Below are 23,022 nucleotides of genomic sequence, written 5' to 3'. Positions count from 1 at the left end.
TCATAAAAGTGAAGTGGCATAACATCAACCTTCAAAAAGCATGGATAATGGGGCACCTGGGTGGCTCAGTGCTCCACATCGGGCTCCCTGCTCGGCGGGGAGCCTGCTTCTCCCTCTCCCACTCCCCCTGCTTCTGTTCTCTCTCTCGCTGTCTCTCTCTGTCAAATAAATAAATAAAATCTTTAAAAAAAAATAGCATGGATAATGATGCCATTATCCCTAATTTCTGAGATTCTACAACTTATGCAATTTTTAAGACTGATAGTAACAATGTTTCTTACAACAGTATGTGCCATACATAATAAAGGTTTTACAGCAACTACATTCTACTCTAAGACTTTCTTTTTCTTTTTCTTTTCTTTTCTTTTTTTTCTTGGCTCTACTATCTGGCATCTAGGGGACGATGGTATTTGGTGTAAATGGAACTTCCAGACAAATTATATTTAATCTTGTAAACAACCAAAACATTAAAAAACAAAAAACAAAAAAAAGGGAACTTTCCCAATACACTGATACTTCCCTGGCTTTTGTAACAAAATGCCTCAAATATTAATAGTCCCATGCTGGCTAGGAGCCCTTCCTTTGGACTCTAGGTTTTTGGATGCCGTATCTGTCCATGCTGGAGGTCTGGGGAGCACACATGCAGACTCAGATGACCGCGGGCCTGAGGCGAAACCGTTAATGACTTTAGCGGTGACATTGAAACATTTTCTTATGAACAAAACTAACCCCCAAACTGGCTGATTTCTGAGCTCTCCCCTTTCCCCTTTTTTTCATAAGGGAAGAATGAAGCTTAAATAGCTATGTAATTTTCTTCGAGAAGTATAAAATTGTTGACTTTCTGCAATATCAGTTAGTGAATCAAAAGGTAACATAGCCTCCACCCTAGTACTTCAATCTTGTGTTCTTGTGACCTTGACTTGCACTCATGTCTTCCTTTGAATTCCTTCAAACCATAGTTACCTCAGAGCTTATGAACTTTAGGGCAACCCTGGACCTCTTTTACCTCTTTTGTTGAACCTTGCATGTGGGTTTGTAATAAATGTTTATAGTGAATATTGGTAGGTAGGAAAATGGTCACTTTTTGGGAAATGAACTCTTTCTTTGTGTTGGTCTCCACAATTGTTTAGCAACAGGGTAGGGTTGTTGTTTTTTTTTTTTAATGTACATTTATTCTTAACACATGGAGCATATGGTATAAAGATTTTATGCTGAATAAATGATATTCATTAAGCCCCAAAAAAGGAAAAAAGAGGAATTTACATCAAGTTTTAGCTGCATTGTTTGAAATACATATATGCAGATTTTATCACTGAAAAAAATCTCAGTTGTGTTTCTTCCTCAGGAACTTCAACTGAACCTAGAGCTTTTTTCACACCTCATTTAGAAAGAAAAGAAAAGAAAACAAAACAAAAACCCAGAAAAAAAACAAACTATAAGTTGATTGGCTGCTGAGACAGCAAGGACTTTTTAGAGACCTGTACGGCATTGCACCAAGAGGGGCAATGTCTGGAAAGAGATTAAATGGCTGTGTCTCACTTCGTGTAGGTCACCAACTTGTTAACATGTCATACTATAAAGGGGTAGCAGGGAGGGGGACCAAACTGTGGGGATCCAAGGGTATGTGCAATGTACAATGTCATATGCATACACAGTGTAGGCATGGCAGCTACAAGTTAAAACAGGGTTTTTTTTTTTTTTAAGATTTTATTTATTTATTTGAGAGAGAGAGGGAGAGAGAGTGCACTTCTGTGCATACAGAGTAGGGGGAGGAGCTGAGGGGGAGGGAGAGGGAAAGAATCTCAGGCCGACTCAGCGCTGAGCAAGGAGCCCAGCTCCACCTCACCACCCTGAGATCAGGACCTAAGTGGAAACCAAGGGCCAGGTGCTCAACCACCCAGGTGCCCCTAAAACCAGTTCTAAGAGGTGATATCAGGGTTTTTCATATAGTCAAGGAGGAGAGAAAGGGGTCAGGGTGTTGTAGGGTCACACGTGATACTTTGTGGAAAAAGCCTTTTTTTTCTCCTCCAAGTTTAACTAAAAACATTTTAAAAAACTACAGCTTGCTCCTGACCCAGTGTTTTCTGTGGTTTCTATGTGAGACATTATCATTACAGTATGTTTATAGTACCAGGTGTACAGTGCCGCGCATGAAAAGGTCTACACTCAACTGCACAGGCCCTCCAGGGAACAGGGTCTAGCAACAGGGTAGTTTTAATATTTTCTGGGGAGTCCAAAATTCTGACATGCTTTTTATTTAAATTATAAGAAAATAGCAAAAACAAGAAAGAAAAATTCATCTGGGCATTATATTGCACTATCTGGCAGTAAGCAAATGTATGAAATTGTTGAAAGCTCTAGAATAATAAAAATTTCCAATTGCCATTCTTTCTTTTTTATGAAAACCCACAGCTTTGATATATATGAGTAGTTAAGTTGTCTTCATTCTGCTTAAACTTTGAGAGAGAAGAGGTAGGAACTTGATTTACTGGGTATTTACTGAGTAGAAAATAGCAAGCGTCTTCACAATAGACCAATTTCATCAGCCTTATAAGTAAAATTATTCAGGCAAAGATTATGCTCAGAAATAAATTCTTTGAATAACGTTATATATTTTCTCTGCAGCTTAATTGCTTAGTTTTTTCCTAGCTGCATCTAGCTGTCATATAACCTTTTTATTCCCCATGCTAAACATTCTGTAAAATACTTTTCCACTTAAATCATTTTTCGGGGTACTTGTATAGTTTCTCTTTTCCCTTGCCTCAATCCACTGGTAGGAACTGACTTTTTTTCCCTATTAAATTTTGCTTTTAGGAAATTTGGTTCAGCACCATCCTTAAGTCCTTTTTAACAGTGACAGTGACAATGACAAGAACAGGAATAATAACACTGATATTCCTCCATTTACAATGGGATTAGGTCCTGATACACCCTTTATAAGTTGAAGATATCATAAATTGCAAATGCATTTAATGCACCCTACCTACTGAACATCATAGCTTAGCCTACCTTAAATGTTCTTGGAACACTTCCATTATTCTACAGCTGGGCAGCCTAGTTTGTAGTAAGATGTTGACTATCTCATGTAATTCATTGAGTACTGTAGTGAAAGTGAAAAACAGAATGGTTGTATAGGTGCAGAATGGTTGTAAGCGTACCTGTTGTTTACTCTCCTGGTCTTGTGCTTGACTGGGAGCCACTGCCCAACATTGTGAGAGAGCATCACACCGCACACTGTTAGCCCAGCGAAAGATCAAACTGCACAAAGTACTGAATACATATTGCTTTTGTACCACCATTAGGTTGAAAAATCATAAGCCAAACGATTGGCAGTCAGGGACCATCTGTATCTGCAACACACAGAACATTTAACTATGTGCCAGAAATTGTTCTAAATCCATGTATTAATACTTACTATTCTTAACAACCCTAAGATGAAGTTGCTATTATTAGTCCCATTTTCTAGATGGGGCACTTGACAGCACAGAAAAGTAAAGTAACTAAGGTTGCAAAGGTAATAAATGGTAGAGGCAGGATTCAAACCCAGGAGGGTTTAGTTGCCACTGTGGACTTGACCACAAGGCTAACCTTTAGGTCCTAATAGAATATTATCCTCATAATGTTGTTTTATTTTATTTTATTTTAATTTAATTTTTTCCTTTCCCACTGATTCTGCTACGAGGCCTTATTTTCATTCATTCTTGTGTTCTTTTGCATCTTGTCTTTTCTTTTTTTAATTTTTTTAAAAGATTTTATTTATTTATTTGACAGAGAAAGACACAGCGAGAGAGGGAACACAAGCAGGGGGAGTGAGAGAGGGAGAAGCAGGCTTCCCACTGAGCAGGGAGCCTGATGCGGGGCTCGATCCAGGACCCTGGGATCACCACCTGAGCCGAAGGCAGATGCTTAACGACTGAGCCACCCAGGTGCCCCCACATTTTCTTTACCTATTCATCTGTTGATGGGCACTTAATTTGTTTCCATATCTTGGTCATTAGTTTTAGAATATCTTAATGATCTAGAAGTGTCCTTCAGTTCTGAGGCAGGAACTCAGGGGAGGTGTCTCAGGAAAAGATGGCCCATAGGAACAGGAAAAGCCATGTTTCCTGTGTCTTAGTGGGAATGACAAGATGTAGTGAGGGGGCAGGCTCTTGTGGACCAATCTCTGATAAGGCTATGGATTTGGAACTTTGCAAAAAGGAGCCAAGTTTCCCCTTTAGGAAGAAGCAGCCTTGACAAAGCTCATGCTGCAGGCAACCACGTGGATAGAGAAGATAGTACGTCCACATACTCCTGAGCCTGAGAAGTCCAGGAAACTTGGAAGATGGTTGGTATAGAAGGTTTGGAAGACCTGGTGAAGTCTTTGGGGACAACAGATGGTACATTCCTCTCCTAAAGAAGCCAGAGGCACAAGACTGAAGAGAACCCGTTCCAGAACCAGGGGAAAGGAAGAAGGCCCTGGGAGGCACTGAGAATCAATGCTGAGAGGCCTGTTACCAGCCCTGTCTGGGTTAGTCCAGATCAGACAAGATAGAATGATGGCTGTATGCTGAATCTGACCCACAGACATGTTGTCTGACATGCTTTCCTGTTTTAAAGAAGTGGAATTAGTTGCCAACATTGATATTTGGGAGAGGTCACCCCAAAATTCAGATTCCTGATTTTGCTTAATTTCCTGATCTTCACATTCCCACTTGGAAATTATCAGCTGGAAATGAGTAGTGGCTGTGCCCTTCAGATTGGCGTGAGCTCTCTGGCTCTTCACAGTCCCTCCCACTGTCAATTGTCTTTGCATTTGGCCTGCTTCATCTATTCATGTTACCTGTTTGGCTTGTTGGGCATTGAAGTTTGCTACCTGTGGACTGTATCCCGAGCAGCTTAGTCTAATGTAGATCATCTCCCAAAAGAAATTCCTAGGCCCACCTAACAGATGTTTCCTGGAGCTACCTCAAAAAGGGCATCAAAAAGAGACATATGCTATATAAGCTTAATATTTCAAGAAACTTTATAATTTACTCCTGAGAGTTGTGTTTCTCTACAGTGATATGTGATGAAATCCTTCAACAAAAGGGGCCTGTGAGCTTGTTTAAAAGCCTACCAAGGAAAGTAGGAGTTACAGAGATGCCTTATTCAAGAGCCAGTTTTGGGGAGAGAGAACTACATACCTATTAAAATAATTAAAACATGGTGCGCCTGGGTGGCTCAGTCATTGAGCATCTGCCTTCGGCTCAGGTCATGATTCCAGGGTCCTGAGATTGAGCCCTGTGTCGGGCTCCCTGCTCAGTGGGGAGCCTGCTTCTCCCTCTCCCTCTGCCTGCTGCTCTGCCTACTTGTGCTCACTATCTCTCTGTCAAATAAATAAATAAAACCTTAAAAAAATAAAATAGTTAAAACAAAAAAGAGGGATAATATAAAGCCCTGGTGAGGATGGGGAGAAACTGGATCTCTCATACACTGTTAGTGGGAATGTAAAATGATATAGGTCCTCTGGGAAATAGTTTGGCAGTTTCTTAAAAAATTAAATACACACTTACCACACGACCCAACAATCATATTCTCAAGGGATTTAACCTGGGAAAATGAAAACTTAAGTTTACACAAAAACCTGTACACAAATGTTCATACCAGTTTTATTTGTAATGGCAAAAAAGTTGGAAACAACCCAACTGTACCTCACCTGGGGAATGAATGAACAAACCCTGGTACATACAATAGAGTACTAGACAGCCATAGAAAGGAATGAATGTTTGATACCCGCAACAATCTGGCTGGTCCTCAAGGGTATTACGTTTAGGTAAAAAACATCATTCTCAAAGGTTATATGCTGTATGATTCCATTTATGTAACATCCTTGAAATGACAAAACTATAGAGATGAAAAACAGATTAGTGGTTACTAGGGGACAGGGACGGAATAGTGGGGTTGGGAGGGGAGATGGATTTGTGAATACAGGAAGATAGCATGAGGGAGTTCTTTTGTGGTGATGGAACAATTCTAGATCTTGGTTGTAGTGATGGTTACACAAATCTATACATGGAATAAGACTGCATACACACACACAAATGCAGGCTTAAAGAAAATGGTAAAAACTAAGTTAAGTTCTGTAGTCTAGTTAAAGGTAATATACCATTGTCAATTTCCTGTTTTGACATCTTACTAGAACTTTTTAAGATGTCACTATCGGGGGAGGCTGGGTGAAGGGTAAATGTGATTCTACTATTTTTGCAACTTCTTGTGAGTCTATAATTATTTCAAAACAAAATTAAAAACAAAAAAGGAATGTATGCTGAATGCCTAGGGCTGGCATTTGGGGAGGTGAGCAAGAGGAGCGTCTAGAAGCAAATTGGGGCTGAAAAATATTTCCAGAAGTTTAACCTACAGAAGCCTTAAACTTGGTTCCCATCATCACTCCTGATGTCATTACCTCTATGGTGCTTATTAGTCGGCCCTTGTTAGGCAGTTGTTTCTCTATTGTTTCTGTTAAGGTGCTGAGAACTAGATCTATTCCTAGGCAAACCAATTAATTTTAACCCACTGAGTGGAATCGCCAGGACTTCAATCCTTTTCAGTTATTAGTTTTCCTATCACCTAACATTCAGAGACTGTTTCTTGGCTGCCAGAGGTGTTTTATATTTTAACATCTGAATTCGATGACATTGCAGATGCTAGAAGTTGCCAGAAGGCTGTCCTCCAGATAACAGTCTCTTGCTCTACCTTGTATCACTGTTTTGTTGCAATGAGCATTCAGATTATGCACTGTCATCTTATTAAAATGTGTATTTTCTAATGGAGAAAGCGCATGGAGATTGTGGAACTGTGGCTTATCCGTGCTCTTCTTAGTTACCTGTGTCTAAATTAAGCTGAACCTCTGGGCCTTAGCTATTTCTAAACAGGCATCACGATTTACTAAGGTTAATGCCTGGGGGAACATTAACCTTGCAGACACTAATCTAATTCAGTGCCATCACAAGTGCATAATGCGGGAGTTTGGAGTATCGCCAAAAAGCACTATTCAAATGAACATTCAGTTGGCAAGGGGTGGGAAGGTGGGCGTGGACAAGGGAAGGAGAACTCCAGAAATGGTTATATAGACACTGTAACGTCTTTCCTTTCCCTCTCCCCTCGAGGTTATGTTTAAGTATTGCAGAGAGATGCTAAATAAATCTTCAGACTATTACGAAGAAATCGTGATTGTGTCTCATCCCATGCTAAGTTTCTGATGCTCATAATCACTCAACATTCACTGAGCATTTTACGTTACATGACTGACCTTGTGCTAGGGTGGGGACACAAAGATGAGTAACTGTAAACCATCACCATATGGGCACCTCAAGGCGTCTAATAAATGTCAATTGAATGAAGGCACCCTTAAAAAGAGGTTACAATTTGGCTAAGGTCACTTAAAGGGCCTCCAAGGGATGAGACAACCGTGCAATTCTAGGTCGGTATAGATCATTCCCAAGTCTTTACCATAAAGAGCTAGGTTTGGGCCCCAGGTGAAGCGAGAGGGAGAAACCTGTAAGACCTTGCGCAACAGGGTCCAGAACAGAGTCTTTCTTTAGACTCACATGCTGCTTCTCAGTTTCCAGACACTAACAGGGTTTGCTGGTTTCAAGGGCCCAGGAGTGCCGTTTCCGAAAAAGATGGCATTTGGGGTGATAGAGGCCAACGACTGGAGGTGGCGGGGGAGAGGGCAGGTAAGAGAGGAGAAACGAAAAAGCCAGGAGATTCTGGTAGATAGGTGGTTCACCTAGGTCCCCGCCCCTTCCTTTTCCCCAGGTCCGCAACGCACCCGACCCCCGAGTCCTCCACTTCTCAGGGCGCTAGACACTGAAGGCTTGACCCCCTGTCAAAGAGATTTCCTCAGGGCCGATATTTCTCATATTGCTTTCCCCCAGGCCCAGCCCGGGGGATCCGCGGCTCGGGGCCAGCTTCCGCGGCCACGCTGCGCCAGTGACACGCAGGCGCCGGAATCGAAGCCACGCTGAGTCGTCCCAGCCTGGTCCCCGGGCCAGGGAGGGCTGACGCCGCGGAGCGTTTCCCGTGTGCGAGGCTTCCCACAATGCACCGCGCCGGCTGTGGCGGCGACCGCGGCGGCGCTCTAGCCGCGGCATGTCTGCGTCTCGACTGCTCTGGGAGGAGGAAGAGAAGGAGGAAGAGGAGGAGGAGGAGGGGGAGGAAGAGGAGAAAGGCGCAGGGGTGGGAGCTGTTGCCGAAGCTGCCACAGCAAAAGTTCTCTCCCCTCCCCCCTTCCCCTCCTCTCAAGGCCCTTAGAAAGGTTGGAGCTGCCGCCGCTTGCAGTCGGTGACCGCGCGACTCGGCGCCCGCCCGCGGTAAAGCGCTGGGCCTGGAAGGCCCGGGCCCGGGGGAGGGCGGGGGAGGGGGAGGGGGCGGCGCGGGGGGGGGAGCGCGCGGCGGTAACGGCTTGACCCCGGGGGGAGCGAGCCGTGGCGAGGCTGGGGGTGGCCAGGGGAGCGGCCGAGGCCGAGGGAAGCGCAGGAGCTGGCTGGGGAACGGGAGGAAGCAGGGCGCGGATGGTGGGTTGGGGGGTTGAGAAAGGATAATGACGGGGGTGGCGGAGGCGAGAAGGCGGCCTCCGAGGCCTGAGGCGGGTGTCAGAGGTAGGGATGGAGGTGGGAGGTTTGCAGGGGGAGGCCGGAGGGTGCTGGGTGTGGGTGTGAAAAGGCTGGGGAGACACCAGTTCTCTGTCCGTCGTGCCTGGTGCAGTGCTTTATGCACCGCAGGCCTCAGTCACTGTTGCTGCCAGAGTGTGTTCTTTGGGAGAAGGGAAGGGCAGGGGTTGGAGAAAAGGGAATCCTTGCGGGAAACGTAGTGGGAGTGTGTGCAGGGAGCGAGAGGCCGAAGGGAAAGATGCCGGGTAGGTGGAGGAATGCAGAGGGTGGCTGTGGAGGAGTCTTGAGGAGTCCGGGGGGTATTCATTGTGCAGATACATTAGGGATTTCGTTATGGAAAGAACTGAAGCGTTTCTAAGGAAAGGAAAGAAGGGATGCAAGGAGTTTCCGCGAATAGAAAGGACCGCGTTTGAAGCCAGAGGAAGTGCTGAACACTAGAGACTATGAAGAGAATGCATGATAGAATAGACAGATGTAGTAGAATTAATAAATGTTGGCCCAAGGACTAAAGAGTTATTCCAGATGGGCCAGGATGGCCTAGTTCTGAACCTGTTTGGGCTCTTCTGTAGATGACATCTGGTAAGTGCGGTCCTGTAGTGGTTGGGGTCACTGAGAATTAGACCTTAGTCTGTCGTTTTGGTCTGAGACCTTTTAGACCTGCACCAGCGAATGTGAGAATTTCTGAAACAGACGGTAAGAAAACGCCTGGCCTTGCAGGGATCCCCTAAGCCATGAGTTTAGATTTTAGCAAATTTGAAGTATTGTCATTTATTAGAGGCCGGGTGAACACTACTAATGCTGGAATGGAAATTACTTGGCTTGGCGGTTTTCTTCTCCACTACCCAGCTTATCTGGTCCAGGAGAACTGATGCCATATTATTCACCCTGGGTTGCAGTACACAGGGTTATAATTAATGGTGGGGGGAGTCCATGCACGGTGGCCTTTCTTTGGAGGCTCCATTTGGAGCTCAAATTAGTCTGACGGGATTGGTTCCATAACTCTGGGGCTGGTGGGAGATCTTTTGCTATTCAGGGTTCCTGAATGTATACTCTCACTGAGGCATTGTGGTATTGAAGAAAATGCATCAGCCTGCAAAATGTGGGCCTGCAGAATGGAGGATCTAGAATATCTGCTTTGGTCTTAGGTTGCAAGGAGGTCAGGACTGGTTGTCTTGAGGTCTAGGGGAACCTGAAGAGACTGGATGATTCTAGAGCCAGGTTAGAGGGAATATTAGCATTTCCAGATCAGGAAACGAACCAAGGCCTATTGGATTTGCTGAGCTCCCACCAGACCAGATTTTCAAGAGGGAAATGTAGGCTAGAACCATACTCTTAAGATTTACCTGAAAATTACTAACTTCTTGTTATTAAGAGAGAATATTACAATGTACACATTGTAATATTAATTCAACTGAAGAGAGGGTAGTATAAAAAATCTTTTTATGGAAGTAGAGGGTGGAGGGATTAATGGGGAAGATGGAAAGAAATTTGGGAGAGGGATGGAAAAACTCAGTCATTTGTTTAGCAAATATATCTAAAGGAGGATGAGAATTTAGCATTAGAAATGAGAGGGGCTTTTATTAAAAAATTTTTAGTGGAAATCCAGGATTTTTATTTTTCTTAATTTGGAAAACTTTTTATGTCAGTACACTTAGATTTACTCTTTCTTTTCAGGGGCTTCAGTATATTACATAGTAGGATGTACCCATTTTTATTGTTATCACAGAATGAGAGAGTCTGTTTTCTTTCCGCTCACCTGCACTGTATATTATCACTTAATTTTTGTAGGTTTAATGGACTTAAATATAGTATGTCATTATTTTTCTTCCCTTTGAAATTGTATGAAATAACACATGTACATAATTAAAAAGTAAAATTGTCCTGAGGGAGCTTATAACAAAAAGCAGTAGCCCCTGTCTCACCTGTCCATTGCAGTCCCACTTTCCAGAGGCTACTACCTGTAAGCATTAATTTTTGTAGTTCTTGCTTTTCTTCAGGTCTGCAGGTAGTATACATGTACTGTTATTTCTTGATTGATTAAAATGACATTATGAAGGAGTCAGAAGACTTCTGTGAATGGAAAGGGTTTGTGTCACTGGCATTATCCCCGTTCTCCTCCTTTCAAACCTTTGATAGTTATTATTTTAGCTTTTTTATTAGCTGTCTTTATATCTTTAAATAATATGCTTAAAGAGAAAGCATTTAAAATTAGACTGGAAATAAACTGGATGAGAAGGTAAAGGGAAGTTTAATGGGTGGACCTGTAAGAAACACTGGGTTGTGGGAAACGACATCTTTGCAGCATAAGGGTTGCTGGTTAGAGAGAGGAGGAGTTGCTTGGCAATGATAGTTGTTCATCTTGGAAGTAGTTACCGGGTCAACTGTGCAGTGTTCTTTGACAGTCTTCTGGAGAGTTTTAGAGTGGGGAATCTGGGATTGGATTACAAGGATCCTCGGCTGTTCTTACGAGGCTTCTGTGGCAATTCTTATAATAAGAGTTTTTAGGAAGGAATGAATTGTTGTGGATAATGTGTTTCTTTTTTTGTGGAGGGAAGGAGGGATGGGGAAATGTGATAAGGGGAAGAGGATGAAGGTCAGGGTACGATGGAGGTGGTGATAGATTTGTAGGAGGCTGAAGAAAGGGTGAAGAATTCTGAGGGCATTTGGATATAGTTGATGTGAAGGAGATTTAAATTTACAGTGGTGAGATTTGTGGCAGTTACAAGGAAATTTGCATATTTAAGTCACTAATATGGTAGGAATGTGGTGGAAAAAAAGTACGGTGCTCATATATTAGGATTGATTTGAAAAATACTGATTTTTGAAATTTGTGTATGAGGTTTAACATCACTGAGTCAATAGACAGATGGGGAGAATAGAAAGAACTTGCTCCCTTTTTCGGAAGTCTTGTTTAAGTAACCTCACCTCTTGAGACTCTTTACTTTGAATAAGAACAGCGTTCACATGCAGATTATATACTGCTAAATCTTGTATTTGCTTTTGGGAATTATTCTTTGTTTTGCAAAGGGTGGCTAGACTGTAACCTACTCTGGAGCCAAGAGTTTCTTTAATCTCTGGGGAAATTCAAAACAGTTTGATTTTTAAGTGCTCAATAAATACCTGTTGAATGACTGATAGAAAGTAGTGTTCACTGTCAGTGATAATAGTGGGACTGTGTCAAATTGCTGAGTACTGTGGGAGTACTGTAGACAAAAATTGTGTGTGTGTGTGTGTGTGTGTGTGTGTGTGTGTGTGTGTATGTTTGAGACAGTGAGGGACAAAAGGGCTATCTGGTGAAGCCTTTGGATTTAAGGGAAGAAGACAGAATGGATTAGAATGGGACTGGAACAATCTTGCCAAAACATTAAAGGGGTGGGACCAAAGGTTCTCTTCTAATCTGAGGCTAATTTAAGCTGAGTATATTATTATTATTATTGTTATTATTATTATTTTAGAGTTTATTATTTATTTTAGGGGGTGCCGGGGGGAGGGGGGACAGAGGGAGAGGGAGAGAGATAATCTTAAGCAGGCTTCACGCGGGACTCAATCTCATGCATGACCTGAGCCAAAATCAAGAGTTGGACACTGAGCCGACTGAGCCACCCAGGCACCTAAATCTGAGTAAATTTTAAATCTGGATCTGGAGTTGGTGGCTGGTTTAATTTGGATTTTCTTACCTAAATGACTGCTTAGAGATTTTTAGCTGTTTTAAGAATCTGTCTGATGTAATTCATTTTTGGCATGATAGTAAAAAAGCGTTAGGTGAAATTTCCTCCCTCAAGGAATTTATAGTATTTATATTTTTTTAGGGGGAGAAAGACAGTTATGAAGTAATTTAGTAACACTTTAAGATTTCAGAAAGTTGGTTTTTTAAAACAGATATCAAAAGTATACCTCCAGATGAGGATTTTTGTATTTTGGTAGTCATTTTCAGTAGTAGCATTCAGAACTTTTTTGGATCACCTTTTCTGAATTCCCTTCTGAGCCTCCAGCACATTCTGTACAGTTTATCTGTTTATTAAGTACCTATTGTGTACTTCTGGGGGACTGGGCTTGTAAAGGTGGGTTAAACATGATCCCTATCTTCAGTGTTCATAATCCCTTCAGAATGGCAGAATTACAAATAGTATTAGGCATAATGTTAATTCAATAGTCTCATTGGTGACATCTTTTTAGTTTGAAAGATTTGATTTTTAGAAATGCTGAAGATCCGTCAATAACAAATAGAGTGAATAAAGAATAGTTTTGGTTTAAATTCAGTTAGTCACAGAAATAGGAATGGTTTTCTGGGTTGACTTATTAAGTGATTTTTGAAAACACTCCCTGTGATGAAGTCGGAAATATGTTGAACAGTGATGATAGCTTCACTTGTAGGTAGTCGAACACTAGATAAATGTTGGTTAAGTGCATCAGATGGTTGGATGGATGGAGTGAATAAATGGGTAAGTGGTAGCCTCCCAAGGTAACTATTTTAAAGAGGGCCTCACTGATTTTAACCAACTGAACCACCCAGGCGCCCCTAGGACCTCACTGATTTTAATATGTAAATAAATTCTTGGTATATTTGTTAACAAACACTTTGATTACTGTGAACAAGAGGGTTTATGATTAAGATCCCAAGTGAGTTTTATGGACAGTAAATGCTGTAGGAGTTCAGGGAATGGAGAAATGAATATTGGCTAAGGTTTGGGGAAAGGATTTAAGTGTACCATACTTTAGCTAGATATTTGAAAGGATTCCTTAGGGATCTCAGGAGAGGAACTAAATTGCTCCAAATTTCTCTTGCAGCCCTAGAATGAACCTAGAGTCTGGATCTATTTTTGTCTGAATGCTTTCTGCCTATTTCATTTTAGCTACTCCTACTGGTTTGTTCCTCTTCAGATTCTCCTTTGCTGGGTAGATTTTGAGCTCCTGGAACAACGGGGGCGGGGGGGGGGGGTCCTGTTTCCATCTATGTCTAGTGTAACTTTTAGTTTTTCCTTTTATGAGCCTGTACCCCACAAATTACTTGGTCTCTGTGAGTGAAGAGCATGAGTCAACTTGGCTCTGCTATCCTGGCATTTTCCTGCGTGCTTTTCTCAAAGCTGCTTTCTGAATTACAGAATAGGATAGTCAGAGAATTGAGGGCATATGTCTAGTAGACACATGCTTGTTGAATAAATGAATGAATGAGAAAGTATCATAATTTACAAGCTCTAAATGATCTGTATGTTTCTGATTGTTTCAGTTTATTTATTCATAACCTGCCTTTTTTCTGCAAAGGATTTATTGGGACTGACAGAAATATGTATACTATTATATGAATTGAAATAATTGAAATCTAGTTGAAGAGAAAATGAAAGAAAAATCTGTTTAAAGAATATAAGGTCTATTATTATGAATGCTAGAGAACTAGGAATAAAGTGGAAGATAACCAGATGGAGAAGGAAAGGTGTTATCCCACAGAAAGTATGATTCTGAAAGAAGAAAAAGATTATTAATATATGATAGGTTATGTTTAGCAGAAAGCAAGAGAAGATTGAAAGTGTAGAGGATTATTTGAAGTGGTTATTTTGGGGAGGAAGATGGTAAGACAATTTGAAGGATAATAGTAAACCAAAGTTTAGAATGTAGCAGAAATTATTTATGATGTGGATTTATAACAGTTTTCAGAAAATGATGGGGTGAGTTCTCTTTAGTCAACAGATAATGAACATTTGTTATATGTAAAAGCATTGTTAGATGTAGTTAGGAATAAATCCTTCGGGATTTATATTCTAGTATGAAGCTGGACTTGTGCACAAATAACTACACTATGATCAACATATCTTAAGAAAAACGGAATGTTACTGAAGTTAAAAGGAGAAAACATTTGGGTAGGGGGAAACCTGGGACTACATTTAATGGCATGCAAGTGGCTTTTGAGCTAGTCTTTGAAGGGATGGATAGGATTCTGACTGGTAGAAATGACTGGAAAGGGAGCATTCCAAGCTGAGGGATTAGCAAAAGCAAAGACTTGGAGGTGAGAAGCCAAGGATATGTGGGGAATAGTGAGTTAGTGTTTAATTTTTTTTCCCCGTGATCCACAGTAAGAAATACATGTCACATCTTCAGCTAATATATGCATATTTGAATGTTTGTGTATATGTATAAAACAAGATACACCAATAACCATATCCCTTACCATGTTGGATGTACTCATATGTTTTCCATTCTATTCTGTTTGGCAAAAAAAAAAAAGGATGGCTGTAACTCACAAACTGTTTTCATGACTAAGTGTTGATGACAACTGGTAGCTTGGAACACAGAGTTCATGAATAGGGCATAAGATGATAAAGGGTAGGAAGAGTCAGTGGGGTTGGATAGAAAATGGGTGACCTTGAAAGCTAAGCTAAGTAGTTTGTGTTTGATATGATGTAGTGTTGTGCTTAGTAAGCAAACAGAAGCTGGGTTTTAGTCTTGGCCCTTCTATTTTACCTGTGCTATGATTATGGAGAGAATTACTTCCTTTCTGAGATTCCATTTTCTCATCAAGAAATTGATAATTATTGGGACTCCTGGGTGGCTCAGTCGGTTAAGCATCTGCCTTCGGCTCAGGTCATGATCCCGGGGTGCTGGAATCGAGTTCCGCATCGGACTTCCTGTTCACCAGGGACCCTGCTTCTCCCTCTGCCTGCTGCTCCCCCTGCTTGTGCTCTCTCTTTCTCTCTGACAAATAAATAAAATCTTAAAAAAAAAAAGAAAGTGGTAATTATTATACCTTCTGGCAAGGGTTGAGGCTAGGATTTGAGGATTAAAGTATGTTAACAGGATGAAAATATGTTCACGTATCATTAATGTATAGCTAGAGGATGGAATAAAAGCCTGTATATTAAGTACCTTAATCTGATGATAGCTGTACTGTACTGGGTAGATTGGCGGCAGTGTGTGGTAGAGTAAGATTGGGGGGGGGTGACAAACCCAGTTAGGCTACTGGAGAAATTTAAGAAGGATTTGGATTGTTTTGATAGCAGGATTAGAAATGAGGGGGTGGATTGTGATTGGATGGGGAAAGGAGGAAAGGAGGAAAGGAAATTTAGAGCTGTGGTAAGATTCAAAAGGCAGCAACTGAAACTGGAATACATGTTGGGGTAGTTTAGTGGGGGTACATTAGGGTAAGTAGTTGCAGTTTCTTGCATATAGTAGGTCCTCAGTTATTTGAATGATTAAATACATAAATTGAAGAAGAATTGCAAGTGGAGACAGTAAGGGATAGGTTTGAGAAGGAGGGGTGAGATTGAAGGGTGCTCTTGAGGGACTGCAAGCATATCTTCAGGGAATATTTTTGTATACTTACTGCGCACAGTGTTCCATCGTAGGCAGTGTGAAGGATACATGTTTATACATGACACAGTTCATTTTTTTTTAGGAGTTTATCCTGGGACAAAAATGTGTACACATCTGTTTATGACGGAAGTACTATGGCAGGTTCGACTTTGTAGAGAAGTTGGTGTGTAGCTTAGGCCTTGAAGGATGAATAGGATTATACTAGGCAACTGGTGAGGGTTGGTATTCCAAAAAGAGGGAGTATGATATGAGTGACAGAAAAGTTCTGGTTGTGTTTAGGGGTTGGTGGTCTAGATTAGCTGGAATTTAGGGTTCATATTATGAATTGAGGGAAATAAGGCTGTAAAGTAGAGGAAACATCTAAAAATCTAGACTAAATGGGTTTTAAAAAATTTATTGAGATATGACTATGTACATAAAGTGCTCAAAACTTGTTATAGATCAGTGAATTTTTGTAGGTAGACATTTATGTAACCACCATCTAGTTCAACATTTCTAACATGCCAGAAGGCTCCCTCATTTGTCACTTTCAAGTTGATGTTCAGTTCAACAAAAGGTAATTAACAGTGACCCTTGAACAACATGGGTGTGAATCGCACAGATCCACTTACAAGTAGAATTTTTTTGATAATTACGGTATAGTACTGTTTCTTTATGATTTTCTTAATAACATTTTCTTTTCTCTAGCTTACTTTATTGTAAGAATGCAGTATATATTACATAAAACGTACAAAATATGTGTTAGTATACAGTTTGCTATCGGTAAGCCTTTTGGTCAACAGTTGGCTATTGGTAAAGTTTTTGGGAGTTAAAAGTTATACCTGGATTTTCGACCACTGTGGGGAGAGGTTGGCTCTGCAACCTCTGCGTTGTTCAAGGGTCAACTGTACTATTCTGATCTCTAGCACAACAGGGTAGTTTTATGTTTTGAGTTTCTTACTAGTGGAATCATACATCTGTGTCTGGTTTCTTATGCTCAACACATGTCTGTGAGATTCGTCCATGATGCGTATAGCAGTAGTTCATTCTTTTTCATTTCTCTGTGGGATTCCATTATGGACATATCACAGTGTATTTATTTGTTCATTTCACGATTGTTGGGCTGTTGGCAAGTTTCTATTTTTTGGAAGTCTAGGGATTTGCCTCAGTATGCAGTGAGGAACCATTGATGAGTTTTGAGTGCAAAGATGAGATAATTTAAGAATACATATGTGGTGGCCTGTTTTTGTTATGTTGTTTTTGCAATGAAGAGGACCTAGGGACTAGGAGACAAGTCAGAAAGCTATGACAAGGGGCGCCTGGGTGGCTCAGTCATTAAGCATCTGCCTTCAGCTCCGGTCATGTTCCCAGGGTTGGGATTGAGTCCCACATGGGGCTCCCTGATCGGCGAGAAGCCTGCTTCTCCCTCTCCCACTCCCCCTGCTTGTGTTCCCTCTCTCAATGTGTCTCTCTCTGTCGAATAAATAAAATCTTTAAAAAAAAAAAAGAAAGAAAGCTATGACAAAAATGTGAAGTATTGAGAGCCTAAGTTGCAGTGGTGGTAGTGGGAATAAAAGAAATGAGATACATAGAAGAAAGAATTGAGGGATTTGATGGCAAATGGCTTTTGGAAAACTGGAGGAAAAGAGAAAAAGAAAAGGGAAACTCTGGGGGCTTTTCTTGGGTAACTTTGAGAATGGTAGTGCCATTAATAAAAATTATTGGATCAGTTGGCAGAACTGTTTTGGTGGGGAAGAATAATTACTTTGTTTTTAAGACACATGACCAGTGTGTGGGACATCAGTGGAAGTAGGCAAAGGGGAATTATTTAGCGAGAGTTACAAATACTGGATTCAGCTGAGGAAGGACGTCTAATAGAGATTTGGGAATATGTATCTGGAGTTGATAATTGAAGCCACTAATTCTGGATTTGGTAGGGTGCTAATGGCAATGAAATTATTTGGACTGATAATTGAGGTATTAATTGAAGCAATAATTGAAGGATATAGGTAAAAAGAAATCATTATATATTCTAGTTCCTAAGGAATAAATTAGATTGTAGCAGAGGGGGATGGTTTAAAGATTATTTTTGGGAGCTGAGGGTAGATATCCGTATGAGGAATGAAAATGTAGAAGCAGTGTTAAGGGATGAAACGCCAAAGGGGAGAGAATTAGAGAAAGACAGAACCTGGGAAAATACCCATTATTTGGGCTAGGAAGAGGACCAGTACTTGTTGGAGATAGAAATAGAATCCTGTGGTCCAGTGACATAAACCAAAAGAGGTAGTTCAGGTGTCATTACCAAAGAGGGGATAAGGATTGAGGTGGTGGGTCATATGATTCTGTACATAAAATTGTTTTTTGGTCTTCAGGAGAGCAGATCAGAGACCACAGTGCATGGGGGTAAAGGACTGAGTGGGTTGGGAGAATATGGAAACATTGAATGTAGGAATTGTATTAAGTTTATTTTAAGAAGGAGGAACAGCTCTTTTTCCAAAACTGGAGGCAAGAAGTAACAGATGGATGAAAATACAGCATTTTAGAAGCTGTAAAGAGGATTTGATTACAGGTGGAGAAGGTGTGATTTGAAGAAATTTTATGGAAGAGATTGAGGTTTTGATGGGATTAAAGATTTAAATATGAAAATGACTTGGATTAGTCAACGAGATAGAGAATTGTATTTAGAATAAATCAGTTGTGGAAGACCTCAGAGCTTTCTGGTGGTACTTAACACCCAGTGTGTGGGTGTGAAGAAAACAGATGGTGAAGATTGTCTGTCATTGGGGAGGTGCATGGTGAATATAATGGGAGGTCATGATATTCTGGAGAAGGCAATATTAAATGGCTGATGGACTGATTTAAATTGCATGGGGAAACTAGGGAAGCCAAAAGGAGGTAAAGAGCAGGTGTAGAACTATAAAGTAGTTGTTTTTTTAAAAAAAAGGAGGTCTCAAGTTATAATCCTAGTGGTACAGCACTCTAATTGATGACCTATTTTTATTATATGTGTGTGGGTGGCTGAAGTGCAGCTGAAGGTTTTAGGAGTTGAGGAAGGTCAGGGTGTAGAAAGTACTTCAGAAGTAGAAGTTACTGGGCGCCTGGGTGGCTCAGTTGGTTAAGCGACTGCCTTCGGCTCAGGTCATGATCCTGGAGTCCCGGGATCGAGTCCCACATCGGGCTCCCTGCTCAGCAGGGAGTCTGCTTCTCCCTCTGACCCTCCCCCCTCTCACGTGCTCTCTCTCTCTCATTCTCTCTCTCAAATAAATAAATAAAATCTTAAAAAAAAAAGAAGTAGAAGTTACTGAGAATAATGGCTGAATGTGGTACAAAGAATTGAAGTCTTTGGGAAGGAAGGGGGGTATTCTGGAACTTGGTAGACGTTGCAGATGGAATGGTTTAAGCGAGTAGTGTAAACTGCAAAGAGATTTTTTAGTAATAGGAATGGCCCTTTGGAGCAAGAAGCAGTTGGTCCTTTTAGCAAGCTAAAGGAGTAGAATGGATAGCTAAGTCATGAGAGAAATAGGTTGTCCAGGAAAAGCCAAGCTTGAGATACCATGAAGGGGTAGTCACAACAATCCAGGCAGGAGATGATAGTATCTGACTTATGGTGTGCGGATGGAGATAAACAGATTCGTTACATTTACAAGTTCTTTAAATTTCTTTATAAATTATACTTGCAAAATCCTAGCCATTCATATGCAAGGAGCAAAAAAGATAAGGTAGGGGTATATACTAATAGGAAAGGCAAAAGACATAGGGTAGTTTGTTGACAGTAGAACATGAATAAGCTGATAGAAGCTAGTAAAAGGGTAGAACAGAAATGAATGAGGAGGTTGGGGTTGACCTGAATGGGAATGAAGGTAAGAAGAAGAGGAGAGTTAAGTAACTTGTAGCAGAGAAAATATGGGGAAAACATAATGCTGTCTAGGAAATACCTAATGCCAGGAGCCTATTCCTTGTCTGCGCATAAGGACAGTCCTTGCCACCCATGATGTAAAAATGGTGCAGTATGCATTAAGTATTTGAAAAAATAGCATGATGATAGAGATACTGAAATCTTTTGACCTCTACATGAGTTCCTCAAAACCACATCAGTGTGTGGTGATAATTTGTATACGTAAAGAAAAAAAACTGTGTGTTGATATTTTGTATACATAGAAAGTGGGAAGAATGGGATGGGTGGTAGGAAGGGGATGTCCTAAGGAATCTAAAATGGCCTCTGTAGTTTTTTCTTTTCTTTTTTTATCTATAATGACTTTTATCTCATATATTTCTTAGTGTTCTTAGGAGGCTGGTTGCTGTGTTTTCTCATTTCACTTATTACCTATATAGAGGTAAGCCCCAGATGCACAGTTCTAAATATACTTTCCTGGCTTGTTTGTAGTTACCATTTATTGAACATGTCTAAAGGAGCTGTATTGCCAATTCCAAAAACAAAATACAGTTAAACGATTTGTTTCATTTTGATTTGTTTTTAAATCTCAGTGCTTGAAACCTTCATCATTTTCCATTGATGATATTTAAGATCTAGACCTGGCCCTTTATTCTTTGGCTTTGGCTTTGCTCTCAAACTTTTGCTTGTCCAGTTCTGCAGAAGTATTCATTTTTGTCAGTCTTTGTTGTCTATCAGCTTTCCCCTTGCACTATCAAAGGCTTCACTCAGTGCTTACCTGACTGTGGTTTTTGAGATTCTCCATCAGTGCCTTGCTGTGGTCCTGGCAGCTATTTTAAACCATTACTGGCCCAATGCTGCGTTCTTCAAACCCTTTGTATTTGCATTATATTCCTTACATGATTAACTCATGCTTTCACCCTCTGAACAAAGAATACTTTCTGATCCTCCCTGTTTTTGATGTTATCCATGTGTCAGAGAGCATATTTAGTGGCAGTGAGAAAAATATGACAAGACACAAAACACATATTATTGGTGTTCCACCCAAGTGCAGCTTTACTTCCAGAATCTAGCCCCAGGTCATTCGTTACTTCCCCCCCCCTTCTACATTTAGTCAGTCACGAAATTTAATAATGAAGGACCTGTGGAGACCCAGAGCTTTGAAAAGCCTAAGAGGGATCAGGGAGGTCACTTTGCCCATCTCACATCTTTGCTGTAATCTGCCTGAATTGGTCTAGAGTTGTTTCCAGGACCTGCCTCTGACATAGCATGGCCTATTTGAGTGGGTTGTGTGGGTTAGATGAACCATGGATGTAAAGGAAGCTGTTGGGCATGATTGTAGTGGAAATGGTGAGAGAATCTTTTAATGGTAATTATATTAACTTAACAGAGAAGTGACTTCACAAGATAGGGGTTGGATGCCTGAAAATCTTGGTTGGCATCAAGGAGTTTTCCTTTAAATTTGAGAAGAGCCAGTATCCAGGGGATTAGAATGAAATACACAACTTGATGTTTGTCAACATATGCACACCTGCATGTGTAGATACATTTAATGATAGACATAGTGTGTTAATTTGATTAGGTTCTATAATTAGAGTCTTTAGGGAAATGGTCTTGGTAGTCTTAAGAGTGATTCCAGTGAATTGGTAGAGAATGTTTGGAAAGGTCATTGTTAAGTTATTGGGGTTATGCTTGGGAAATGGATTTTTTCAGTGACTGTGGTGGCCTTTCTGGAATTGGTTCACAAAATTTGAGGTTAGTTTGAGGCCTATTTGTGTGTTAAGTTGGAGAGCCTTAGTTTGGAGGGAATGAGGGAACACACAAAATGCAGTTTTAGAGAGTTGTGAGTTGATTTGGTGGGAGTTGATACAAATTATAAAAGTTAATTGTGGAGAGGTTTTGAATAGGTAAGTGGGAGATGTTAATGGAAGGAATTTATAAGGAAGCTTGTTTATACTAGAAAAGTAAATTTCAAGAGTAAAATTGGAGAGATGGTTTAGGAAAGATTATTTTTTGGGGGAAATACAGCTCTTAGGGTAAAAACAGGAAGGTAAGGGAAAACGAGTAAGTTAAGGTGTGGAGAATCAGAGTAAGCGGAAGGGTTAAGGAAGAGGTTACTGAAAAATTTTTTTATCGTGAGGAGTGTTGTGTTGGGTACTACTTTTGATTAGTGGTTCAGTAAGGGGAGGGGGCTTAAACTAAGTCCCTTGGTTTGTAGGGGAGGGGATAATTCAGCATAAAAGAGAAGCCGGGGCAGTCGCGAGCCGGGGGCCGGCTGAGACGACCGCACGGGCGGGTTTTTGCCGGCGCGCCGCTGGGCGGTGGGCGGAGCAGCGGGCGCGGGGCTGCGCGGTGGTGGGCCCAGAGCCGCCGCGGTCGCCGCCCCCCGCGAGCGCGGCCGAGCACAGTCGGGCCGGCGTTCGGCGCGCCGCTCCGCGCACCCGGGCCTCTCCGAGGGCGCTCCAGTAAGTGAGCAGGCCGCGCGGGCCGTGCGGTGGCGGCCGGGAGGAGGGGCTTTCCCGAGCGCCCCCAGCGGACCTCCGCACGCGGCTCGCACGGCTTCCTTTTGTTGTGTGTGTACGTGTGTGAGTGTGCGCGCGCGTGCGTGAGTGCGCCCTTGTGCAGGGAGGCGGCGGAGGAGCGCCGAGAAGCCGGGGCTTTGCCTGCTGGGGTGCCTCGGCGGGTGGCGGGGCCTCCCAACAGCCGTCTTCCGGGTCGGGGCCCGCCGCGCAGGCAGGGCCCCTGCTCCCAGCGAGATGGCAAACTTTGTGAGTGGCTTGTCGGCAGCCAACAAGTGTCTGCCTGTCAGCGGGGACTGCCGAATGTTAATTGACAATCCCCCCCCCCCCTCCGCTTCCCTCCTAATCCTGCTTTTTTCAAATGTTCTTTTGGACCGGGGTTTATTTACCGTCTTATGGTGTGCCATAAGGTCAGACGGGTAATTTGGTGTACTAGACAAATAGTTTTTTACTTGGTATCAAGAGCAAAAAACGTACGCCAGGATCCGTATATTGGTTGCGCTAGTAAAACCTGCATGTTTAGTGGTAAGAGCTGTCCTAAGGCCTCTCCGTAAATTAGGCTATGGGGCAAACTTTTGCTCTCCAGACGTTGTGGAGCATTTTTTACGGTGTCAGGAAAGAACTCCTTGTGTACTAGACTAACAGCTAGATAGAGTTAGGAAATGCAGAAGTTAAAGCCCTTACCAAGAGCTTG

General features: G+C 41.8%; 1 protein-coding gene across 6 annotated transcripts in view; it reads left to right on the top strand.

The window, feature by feature from the left end:
• Window positions 1–8,118: 8,118 nt before the first annotated feature.
• The window catches only part of ZNF148 (zinc finger protein 148), a 122,021-nt gene continuing 107,117 nt past the window's right edge, over window positions 8,119–23,022 (top strand). For 4 of the 6 annotated variants that reach the window (XM_025875605.2, XM_025875598.2, XM_073894726.1 and 1 more), the window contains exon 1: window positions 8,119–8,333. The gene's annotated coding sequence lies outside the window, so the exon portion shown is untranslated. Of the gene's footprint in view, window positions 8,334–8,648; window positions 9,213–22,255; window positions 22,275–23,022 lie in introns of those variants that run through there. The other 2 variants (XM_073894746.1, XM_073894740.1) reach the window with 2 other exon arrangements.

The sequence above is a fragment of the Callorhinus ursinus genome, unplaced genomic scaffold, assembly GCF_003265705.2.
Source record: "Callorhinus ursinus isolate GAN/ISIS: 27379988/994484 unplaced genomic scaffold, GSC_fseal_2.0 scaffold1, whole genome shotgun sequence".
In the NCBI taxonomy this organism is placed as follows: Eukaryota; Metazoa; Chordata; class Mammalia; order Carnivora; family Otariidae; genus Callorhinus; species Callorhinus ursinus.
This window is presented reverse-complemented; position numbering and strand designations above follow the sequence as displayed.